Source organism: Aphelocoma coerulescens, chromosome 8 (genome assembly GCF_041296385.1).
Source record: "Aphelocoma coerulescens isolate FSJ_1873_10779 chromosome 8, UR_Acoe_1.0, whole genome shotgun sequence".
Taxonomy (NCBI): Eukaryota; Metazoa; Chordata; class Aves; order Passeriformes; family Corvidae; genus Aphelocoma; species Aphelocoma coerulescens.
In genome coordinates this window covers 17,373,865-17,385,109 of record NC_091022.1, presented here as the reverse complement: position 1 = coordinate 17,385,109, position 11,245 = coordinate 17,373,865, and the positions used below count along the sequence as shown (strand labels likewise).

Genomic DNA, 11,245 nt, shown 5'->3' with positions numbered 1-11,245 from the left:
TTGAAAAATAAACACACAAGCTAAAACTCTGTGAACAAATATTTCATTACTTATTTCTTGGTAATAAAAGCCGATACCCCCAGTTCTTCTAAGATAACTTCACATTACTTTAACAAAGATTCAAAGAAATAAAGAAAGGGAGAGGTCTTTAAAAGTGTAAATCCTCTTCCACTGCAGTCAGTTAGGCTGCTGCCAGTGGAGCCATTCACTGTGGGAATTTCTATGAGGAAGCCCTGAAACAAGCTGAAACTGCTTGGTGAAGGTGACAGTTTTGATGAATATCTACACTCACAGAAGCCTAAAAATCATTTCACAGGGCTTTTGAACAAGGCTGGGAAGAGGAGGATGCAGAGAAGGTGTGGGTGGTATGTTCCTCTTTACATTTATTCTCCAGGTCCTTCCCTAATAACATAAAAATGCAGTTGGGGGTATCTGAGAGGTGCAGGAAGGCTGGTGGCCCGGCAGTTCAGGACAGGGGTTTGGTTTGGAGGCAGCAGTTGGGCAGTGGGATGGCTGCCATCACTTGCCTGGCTTTGGCAGCCCCGGGTTCCCCTCCAGGCAGCACAAGGGCAACACTAAAGGCAGCTGTGCCCACCCGAGTGCTTGCTGCAGTTCTCAGCTCAGGGAAAGTGACACCTGGGAGAAAAATACATTCATTTATTTATTTGTGTATATTTTAAATGTATGCAGGACCTTAAACCCTAGAAGCAAGAAAGAGGGTGAGAAGAATTTAAAGAGCTGTGTTTCTATCATGCTTGTCAGTTGTGCACATATTTTCCTTCCCATATACTTTACAATAATGCTATAAATAGTAAGTGACTTTGCACTAAAGGTGCTGAGGGTCATGGTGTTGCTTACTGGAGGGGGCTGTAGGACCAGCTGTGTTGGTGCAGGTTAAACCAGAAAGCCAAACTGGCAGGTGTAGGACATTGGGCTAGGATCAGTGCTGTGCTTCCCTGGAGCTGGGTAGAGCTCTCTGCCCTGCATGGCATACGCAGCCCATGCAAGTAGGACCCTTTGTGCCTGGTGAGTGCTTTTGTGGAGCATGTATATGTGCTCTCAGGATAGGCTCTGGGTCCCCATCCTGTTCTAGAGAAATGTGTTCTATATTCCTGCTGCTGGGCACTCTCTTCCCCCATCTGTGGTCCCACCTCCCACTCACAGGCTCCTTCCTTGCAGTACTCCCTGCAGCTCCTGAGTCTGGGCTGCTGGCTACCTTCAATGTCAGGGCTTTGGCTTTCTTTAGGAAGCTAGAGCAGAAAATGGAGTATGTAGTAATAAGCTTGTGGTGCTGCTGATGGGGAGAGTTGATGTGTCCTGGGCAGTGAGTGCTCTGTGTGTGAGTGCTGCAGTGCTGGTGGGCACTGACTAGTAAAGGTGCATGTAACTGGGAATGAGCAGTCTCAAGGATGGGCAGGGTATCCTACTGAGGTGGTGAAAGGAGGCTGACTGTGTGTCTAGGTTTTTGTTATTTTTTTCTTTTGTTGTTCATGTGCTGTGCTCCCTTAGGATGGTCTTTTCTGCTGAACTCTTTCAACCATTGGTTCCCACAGTATTCAACATTTTTCTAATGTAAATTAGCTCCTTCTCAATGTCTCCCTTGAATTGCACAATACTTGGAAAATTCAGAGAAACACCGATGCCCTGAGGGCAGGGAATTTTCAAAATGTCTATGTAAGTAGCTGATGATCAAATCTGTGCAAGTTATTTGTCTATATCCTCGTTTTTCTCATTTACCTGACATTTACCCACATTCTCTATTGGTGTGGCAGCGGCTGGAAGAGGCATCTGGTCTGTGTCAGCTTTTATCTTCCTTTTTTATTCCTACTGTGCCTCATTATGTATGCTCACTGATTCAATTCAGATTTGAAGGAAATACATGAGAAATTAACTGGCAAGACAGCAGCAGCTGCAGGAACTCCACGGGAGAAGAAATCTATGAGCTAATGGACTTAGTGGCAATGTAAAACCTAGACATGACTGCAAATTACTTCAGCACATGTGAGTCTGAAAACAGAGAGAGGATCCAAGAAAATGGAAAGGAGTCAGAAGTAAAATATCTGTGAAGTGGAATTTTTCTTGCTCCTCTGAAGGCTGTAGATGTACTCAGAGCACAGTAAGGCACCTTGCAGATCAGGCACAGGCAGGACAACACAGCGGGTAAAATCCTCAGCAGTGCAGTGGCAGAGTACATCGCACTTGCTCGCGGTGCCATGGGAGCTGCCACCAGGACTCAGGGCATGGAGCCAGCAATGTCCCCCATCCCTGGGAGCACCTGAGGCTGCATTCTGGGTGCCTGCATTCCCCAAGTGCCTGTCCTGTGGGGCAGGAATATGGCTGTGAGGAGTTTGCCATGGCTGTCCTTTGCTTGGCACCTGTGGGATGGTTGGGTCTGAGTAATTACACATTTTCAGCAGCCTTACTACAGATATAGAGACAGCTCCAAAAAAGCACTCTGCCTAATTACACATTTCAGTGGCTGATGTCAGGATTGAAACAGAGACACCTCCCCGAGAAGATCTGTGATGGCCCCAGTTTCTAAAAGTCCACCCCAGCCCTGGGGCACTGTGGGGCTGGGGACACTGCACATGCTGGGTTGCAGCTGAGGGCTCCCACTGCCTTTCTTCTTCTTTTTTGTTTTTGGTGGGGGTTTTTTGTTTTGTTTTTGAGTCAAGTGACATAAATATTCCCTAGCACTGGGGAGCCACATTTATTTTTATAAGACTGAACTTCTCTCACCTCAATGTTTAGGGCAGTTTCCTAAGAGAGATGTGCTCACACAGCCTTCCTGCCTCTTGCTGGTAGCTGGTTCTACCAGCTGGGACTCCCAGCCTGCCCCCAAACCAGAAGATGGACTGGGAAAATGCCACAGCGGGATACTAGGCACAGCCCAAGTGACAACAACCAGCACACAGAAAGCCAGTTTAAGGTCACAGGTTCTGCACTGCAGCTATGCCCATAATGAGGAGAGTGTTTTCAGCTGTGAGAAATGCTGCTCTCTTCAACCAGAGGTTGCATTTGGACAGAATGGAAAAAACAGGTACCCACAGGCTATAGGGATGTGGTTCCACTGCCCAGAACCACCATACAAAGTGCTATCAGCATGAGGTAAAGCCACTCCTTAAATAACTTGGCTGAAATTAGCCCTAGATCAGCAATTCTTACAGTAGCCCTGTGCTGTAAGGCCACTATGAATTGTTCTTTTTATCTTGCTGATTATAATAGAAACAGCAAAATTTTTCTTGGTGTGTGGTGTTTGTTTTTCTTTCTTAGGAAATAAAAAAAAAAAAAGATGGGCTTTTTTTGTAGGCACTGTTCTGTAGGCACTGTGGAGATAACTGTGTGTCCTTGTCCACAAAATGAAATCTCTTCTGTTTTTTTTTCTAGTCCCTTTTCCTGGGGTGCTTGCCCAGCTCAGCTGGTGAAGTCCAGCATGATGAACTCCAATCCTATGTGATAGATTTGCCAGGAGGTGAGGCAGTGGGGGCTAAGGATGGGGAAAGTTCTTTCCTGAGCAAGTCTTCCTGACTGATGTACTGAAACAGGAATCCTGACATGGAAGCCATGGTGGCATGAGGATTGCAGCTCCTGGAAACCAGCTGGCCTCCACAGCTGGGGTGTAGAGCCACCATCCCCACAGCCCACAGGGCATTCCCGTGGCGTCAGCATGGTCCAGGACAGCCCTGCTATTCCCTCCTCTCCCTGCAGGTTTGGGACAAGTGCCAGGGGGCAATAGTAAGCACAGAGGTAGCTGGGGCTCAGCCACAGGCTGTTTAATTGACCCAAGTGTCCCGGGCAGTCCCAGAACCTGCCAGTTGCTCTGCCTTGCACTGGGAACCAGAATACAGAAAGCTACAGAGGTTTTTAGACGTCTACCACCATCCTCACCTTTCCAGTCCCCCCTTGTACTGGGTTTGCTCATGGTACAGCAAAGGGGTTGCCAGCATTGCCAGCACTGTGCAGTTAGCTACAGCTATAAAAATAGGTCAAATGCTTTGAATGTGATTACAGAACAGAGGTCAGGCCCATCTTACAGTGACTTTGGACTAGCCAGAGAGAGGGATACTTGGATTCCAGTCATCGATATGAGGATACAGATAGCACAGCAGGAGCAGAAGAGATGTCTGTGAGTCTTTAAAGACTAGAAAAAGGAATTTGAAACAGACTCCTTGGAATGTAACTTGAGAAACAGGCAAGTAGAAAAAAAAGAAAATAGATGCAAATAATTTCAGGTTTCCAGTTCTTTAAAAATGATAATGGTTCAGGCATGTGATGAGCAGCTACTTTCTCTGAAAAACAGGCTAAATATTAAATCAAAGAAAAAGGAGAATGTGTGTACATATGTATGCACCTTGAAAGCTTCCTGTTGAATTATGAATACCTTCAAATCATAAAATATAGAGCCTGTCAGTGGTTTCCACAGAAGTTTGAACATGCAGTTCCACTTGTTCACAGTGCAGTCTGTGTGTGTTATCACGTTAAAACCAGAGAGAAGCAAGAAACACACAGAAACATCTTGTAGGTAAAAAAAAAAACCAAAATCCCCCAAAACCTGATTGAAAGACTGAGTAATTATTAATGGGAAATTCAGAGTGGAGAGGCATGAGGAACAGACTTCTCTAGGAATTGGCTTTTATCGCACAACAGTCAATAGATGAATTGCAAGAGGTGAAGTTCTTCCTTCCCCTGGAAAAGTGGGGAGATTAAAAATGCGAAGGTTCACCTGGAGCTGCCCCAGTGCAGCAGAGATGCTGCAGTGGGACACTGCTCTTGTGCTGACAGCAGCAGGAGCTTGCACAGCCTTCCCTGGGCACTGCCAGTGTGAGGACTACTGGGAATACTCAAAGCTGTTATGGTGTGGAGGGCATGACCCTGAGGAGCAATGTATTAGGGACTGACAAATCACCCATAAGATGTGGGTTTGGCAGTAGGCAGCCCTTCCAGTGCTTCCTCCACGCCATGTGCCCAGGATACTTCTTGTAGCTGGAGAAAGGATGTGCCGGGATGGGCTGTCACAGCTGTGGAACTAGGGAGATCTATGGAATGAAAGATATAGGCCTTGCAAGCAGCTATGGAGCCACAGGCAGGAGGGCAAGCAGGGCTGACGATGTCATGATACTGGCAGAGTACAGCCAGGCTGGCAACAGGCTCTGCCCATCCTGGGCCATCAGTCCTTGCTCCAGGCCAGCAAGCTGGGACCAGCAGGGGACAAGCCTGGCACCTGTGGCACCTGCAGTGGCAGGTGTTACTTTAGGGATGCAGGAAGGGTGTTGAGGTTGCCGAAGACTTCCTCCCATGGTGGAGGATGCAGGATGGGGGGTGGTCCCACTGGTCTACAAAGCCTCCACTTACAGTCACAGTGCCCAGCTGTGGGCTGATGTCCTGGCCCAGTCCCATTCCCAAGAAGGTGACTGATGACCGGGACTAGGGCTGTCCCTGGTGCTTCCTGGCCTGCCCTGCTCCCTGGCTGGGATGATGGGACAGGTCCTGCTTGCTGGGTCCTGCTCTGCTGCTTCAGGGAGCCTACATGGCTCCCACCTCCCAGACAGCCCAGGATCCCAGTTACCTAGAGGGCCATGGAAAATACAGTCTTAGGAACTGCAGGCAGCAAAGAAAAATTTCCAGCAAGAATTGTATGACTGAACCTCAGGTCAAGTCTGTTGTCGTTAATTCAGGGAGGAAAACCATGACAAGAGCTGGAGACAGGGTGCCCAGAGCAGGAGGGAGGCACTGCATCTGCAGACACAGCCTGAGGAGCACAGGGGTCTGCCCAGGAAGGAAGAGCTGTGAGCAGCTCAGTGGAGAAGGAGGAAGCAGTTCTGATGGAAACAGTGACCTGGATTTTCAGATCACTGAATTGCAGGAAGGCTTGGAGTCTAATTGAGCAGCCAGAAAAAAAACAAACCCAAAACAACAACAACAACAACAAAACCCCTGAGTAGAAACTCAAATTAGAGGCTGAGGAGAAATTGGAGATCCTTCATACAACACCAGAGCTTTCTGGAAGGAGAAAAAGGATGGCACTGTCTGAGAAAGCAGCATTGAGGTCAAGATGGGCAACAGCTGAGGCTTTCCAAAGCACTGGGAAAATAATTCAGTTGAACAAGCAGAAAGTTTCTCAGCTGGACAATACACAGAAACAGACCCAGTAGGCAAACCTCAACATGTGGCCAAGGCAGGTGGAGACAGTTACATTGCTCTGGAAATCATTGAATGATTTGGATTGTAAGGCACCTTAAGATCAGCTGTGCCCTAACTCTATGGACATCTGTGTGCAGCCTCAGTAAGTGGGAACTGGGTCATTCAGTAATTATATGTCATTTTTACATGTAATCCTATCATATGGGCATCTTTTATTGATTTTCTTTGCTGCTAGAAAGGAAGTAGTTTGAAATGAAGCCATTAATATAGGGAGATATATGGATTTCTAGCAACAATGCGTGGAGATCTGAATAGAGTTCTACAAAGGAAAAACCTTGCTCCTCTGGAGAGTGTGTGTTCATCATGCCCAGAAAGGCCTTAAGACTTAAGGCATCTGAATGACTGGAAGGCACATCCTGCAGCACACCAGCAGAACTCTATTGATGCAAACCCTCCTGTGGATGCCCTTGCACTAGAGTGACTAGAGAGATTTCTGTCTAGTTTGTGTTTATGGGTATAAAGAGCAAGTTAAACCTGGTAATTATTATCTGGATTCAATACACATCAGAGTCAGCTGGTTTAAAGCAGAACCCTGAGGCCAGATCTCTTGTGATGTTCAGAGCAAAGCCCTTTCATGTAGCCATGCTGCCACCAGTCCCTCTGTGGCTTAACCTGCAAGCTGCCTTCTCTTTCCACCACCCTCATTTCTGGCAGGGAGGTAATTCCTGTTACCCCCTCCTGCTGAGGGTAGACTGTGCTTGCAAATTGCAGCCTGCCCAGCACCTCCAGTGTGTGATGGGCACCTTCCTGCCCCATCCTTGCTCAGCATGGTCCCTTTCACACCAGCCTATACACAGCTGACAAGCTGATGGGAACTGTCGGGGGAGAGCTCATTTCCCCAGGCTGGGTGCCAGAGAAGCAGGCAGCAGTGCTGGGGAAAGGGGAAGAGGGCTTTTGGTTATGTGTGTCCAGAGGAGGCTGCTCTTGCTCTTCCCTTTACAGAAAGCATTAGGAGATACTGAAGCTGGAGCCTTGTGTGACCCCAAGGAAGATGTCAGAAGTACTGAGCGACCCACCAGCTGTCATCAGGAGAAAGACAGACATAGCTGAGGTTGGTGACAGCACAGACGGAATAATGCACTCACAGAAACCTGGCCAGCAGCAGAGTCCTGTTGGCAAGACAGTACTTGCTATCAGTAAAAAGACACAGGTAGGCATCACTTCATCATGAAATGCTCTGGCTAAGCAGGTAAGTGCTGTCTGAGATCCCTCACACAGAACCAGAGGGGGTAATGCTGCTCTGTTCAGTCACAGCAAATCTGCCTTTGATAGCGTGGAGCAGAACCCAGATTACATCTGTCACTTTGCAAGTACAAAGAGGTTCTAAAGAGAGAAAACAGAGAATCCAGAGAATCACAGCACTAGCTCATGCTTTTTTCTTTTCCTTCCTGATGGATCTCCGAATTTACCCTCTCTTGTTCTCTAGTCCCATCTCTAAGACTGAAGGTCTCTGATACATCCTTACATGCCCCTCTGCACTCTGGCTGCTGCTTCTGCATGGACTGGTCTCGTGAGGCTCCATGCTGTGTCTGGAAGCTCTGTCCAGTCTTGGTACCTTGGGGTGCTGGGTGGGCAACCGCTTATCTACCCTACTGACAGTACCCCCTCCATTTCCTGTGGGGCCTTCCTGTCTTCCTCTTTGTCTTCCATCCTGGCCTCAGAGACATACCAAGAAGTTGAAAATAATCTCCAAAATTTGAAGCATTTTGCTAGAGTTGTGACTGCTGAGAGTTCATGTTAAAGCCCCAGCTACTGTAACAGTGAAGCAAGCAGAGAGGGCTGATGGTGCTGGATCTGAGAACTGCAAAGCTCACTAGGACACTGAGAGAGCATTTTCTTCCTCTCCTTGAAAGGAAAAAGCTGGAAGGAAAATGATCAACTAGAAAAGTATGTTTGTGAGAGAAGGAATTTCATGTGTTTGTGGGTTCAGATGCCTGGCACAAGCAATTTTCATTAGCCTTGGCAGGTAGGGGCACAGCATAGTGTCACTTCTTTGATTCCACTGGTTATCCAGCCCCATCAGGTGTGTGAGGCCAAGGGTCTGAACAGGGTAGGTCCAGTAGAGGACCTCCCACGAGGGAAGGACTTCTATGAGCTGAGAAGTCCTTGCAACTTCTTTAATCTCTAATTTTGTTCTTTGTTTTTTGTTGGGTTTGGTTTTGTTTTGGTGGGGTTTTTCCCCCCTGTGCTTCTGCTTTTCCCTCTCTTTCTGCTAGTCTCTTTAAATATTCCAGTGTGTAATGCTTTCCAGACCAAAAATGTCAATCAGAAATGAAACAGAAGTTAAAAGCCTGCCACCATTCCGAAGTTCATTCACGGTGTGGGTGCAACCAGACCCAGCTTTAACAACATGGCACACTTTCTCCCGTGGCTGCCTCTCTTACTGGTCACGGAAACAGGAGAATATTGGCTTTTTCCAGAGCGTCATCATGAATCCTTTTGAGTAGCAATGACGGTCCCGGAGTGCAGTGCCAAGGTGATCTTTAAAGGTGTAAAGCCTTGCGTGCCCGCGAAGAAAGGAGCTGCATTCCGACCTGCGAGGACAGCAGGGACCAAGGCAGTGCCTGGGCTCCTGCCCGCGATGCGGCCCGGGGTGTGCACGGCCCGGCCGGGCCCTGTGCGGGCTCTGCGTCCCCCGCCCTGGGGGCGGCCCCGGCGCAGCACGGCCGTGCCCGCGGGCTGTGAGCGGGGCGGGATGGCCGGGGGCTGCCGCGGTGGCCGAGAGGCAGCACTGCCCTGTCCCCGTGTCGCTGCCCTCGCACGGCACCCGGGTGCCTCCTGCCGGCGGGCCGCTCCCGGGCCCGACCGAGGGCTGCAGCCCCACGCCAGAGCTGCTGGCGCTGCCTCCCGGCGTCCGCACGGGTCATTCCCCGCAGTTCGGCCCGGGGTGTGCGGAGCCCGGGGTGTGCGGGGCCCGGGTGTGCGGGCCCGGGGTGTGCGGAGCTCGGGGTGTGCGGGGCCCAGGGTGTGCGGGGCTGAGGTGCGGGCTCGGGGTGTGCGGAGCTCGGGGTGGGTGGGCCCGGGGTGTGCGGGGCTCGGGGTGTGCGGGGCTGAGGTGCGAGCCCGGGGTGTGCGGGGCCCGGGTGTGCGGGGCTGAGGCGCGGGCCCGCAGTGGCACCTGCTGTCGGGGCCGGGCAGCGCCGGGGTCTAAGCGCCGTTTGCCCAGGATACGGCACCGTTTAGCGCGCTCTACCCACCGCCCTCTGACGGGATTTCGGCTGGATTGCGAACCCTTCCAGCGGGAGTTCTGCCTGCCTGAGCACCTTGGCCCGTTAACCAAAAGGACAAATTTCTGCAGAGACACCTTCCCAGAGGATCAGCAGACGGCTGTGCAGCACTCACTGGGGTGGTCTCCGTGGAGCCCTCATTCAGGTCCGAGAACAGCTGTAGCTTGAGGAGAGTTTACTTCCCAAGCCTGACCATCTTCAAAGTATCTTTGCAGTAATAGAAAGGAAACATTTCTCCTTTGCAGTTTTTACTTACTCTACTCATGCTGCAAGAGTGACCTCATGAAAAAAAGAGTGTTTCTCAGTGCCAGATATAGCACTCATTTTATAACAAGTACTGGAAGATACCAGTAACAGGCTGCAGTCATCTCTGATGGATTTTGGAGCATGACAGAAAGTCTGTTACTGGTTCCCTTTGTTCTTTCAGATAAGTTATTCATAACCAGGGCTCCCACAGCAGGTCCTGAGCCCACTTAGACCAGACTGCTCCCTGTGGCAGGGGCCAGACCCAGTTGTTGTGTTACCATGAGGCCATGACTGCACTGTTTAATAATTTTGCTTTTGTCTTCCTTTGCAGAACTGTTAAAACCAGCAGACATTCAGGCAAGTAGACCAAGATTGGAAATGCTAAATGTTGCACACTCAAAACCATATGAGCAAAGCATTTGTTTGCCCTCAAACCTAGGGAACAGCCTACTAACACAGGTGATGGATGATGAAGGATGGGGTGCAGGAACTGGAGCTTACTGGGAGTCTGGGAAGGACCAAGGGTCTCTGTGTGAAGAGCTCTTTGCCCCTTGGGTGCTGCAGGGGGTGGCCTCCCTTCTTCCCCATTTCATGCAAGGGAAGGTGGGATGCTGGGTAAGGTTGTAAGAGGGGGTAAGGAACATGTTAATGGGCATCTTCCAAAGACAGATTTAATTTGCTTTGAAGATCTGTGCTTTCTTTTCTGTTAAGACATATGGAAATTGAGTGCATTGTGGCCCACAGTCATGTGGATGTTGGTTTTTCTGTTATGACTAAGGATTCAATACTGTGTAGCACCCTGTAATGTGTAATAGGGCATCTTCAGTTTGCCACTGTAGACAAGTTTCTTTGATTACTTTGTGACTAGTGCAATTGGAAACATATTCCAAACACAATGATGGGAAGAAAGGGAGGCCTGTATTTCCCTTAAGTGCTCTCTATGTGATCTGTCTGGATCATGTACCCATGCAGTTTTCTGTGGTTCTTTTGCATACAGCTGGCCCAAGTGAAGTAAAAGACTCTCAGCTTTCTTGACCTAAAAAGAGTTATTCTTTCAAAGCATGGGGTTTTCCAGGTTTGTAATAAAAGTATTGTGTTTCTTAAAGGTAGAGCTTCTGCAAGTGCAGTTCATAAACAACAGTGTCATGGGATGTTTTCAGAGCAGCTCAAGGCTTGCTCTACCTCCACAGAGATCGTGAAAGTCTTGCTATTGACGATATCCTACTTCACCTCCAGAAGAGAGGTTTCTCAGGGTTCTATGTCACATCTGCAAGCCCTTCTGGCTGCTAACCCATGTCCTTTGTGAAGCTGTGCCAGGCACTGATTTACCAGAGATGCAGTAAAATGCTGCAATCTACCTTCAAATTCCTAGAGACAGAAAATTAAATCATAAGCTTTGGTCTGCAGGTGTCAACACACAGTCCTGTCTGTCCAGGTGGGAGAGTTCAGTCCACTCCTTTGGTTGCATTCAGGGGTTCGAAGACCTGAATCAGCATTTTTCAAGCCTGTACACACTTGAATTGGAACAGTAAGAAAACAACCACAAAACTCGAGTGAATGTACTGGGGAAG

At 49.1% G+C, this 11,245-nt stretch overlaps 1 long non-coding RNA gene across 1 annotated transcript; it reads left to right on the top strand.

The window, feature by feature from the left end:
• Positions 1 to 855: 855 nt before the first annotated feature.
• LOC138113910 (uncharacterized) lies at positions 856 to 8,717 on the top strand. Its single transcript, XR_011152385.1, has 3 exons — positions 856 to 1,026; positions 3,388 to 3,472; positions 7,144 to 8,717. It is a non-coding gene; the product is annotated as an uncharacterized lncRNA (long non-coding RNA).
• Positions 8,718 to 11,245: the final 2,528 nt, after the last annotated feature.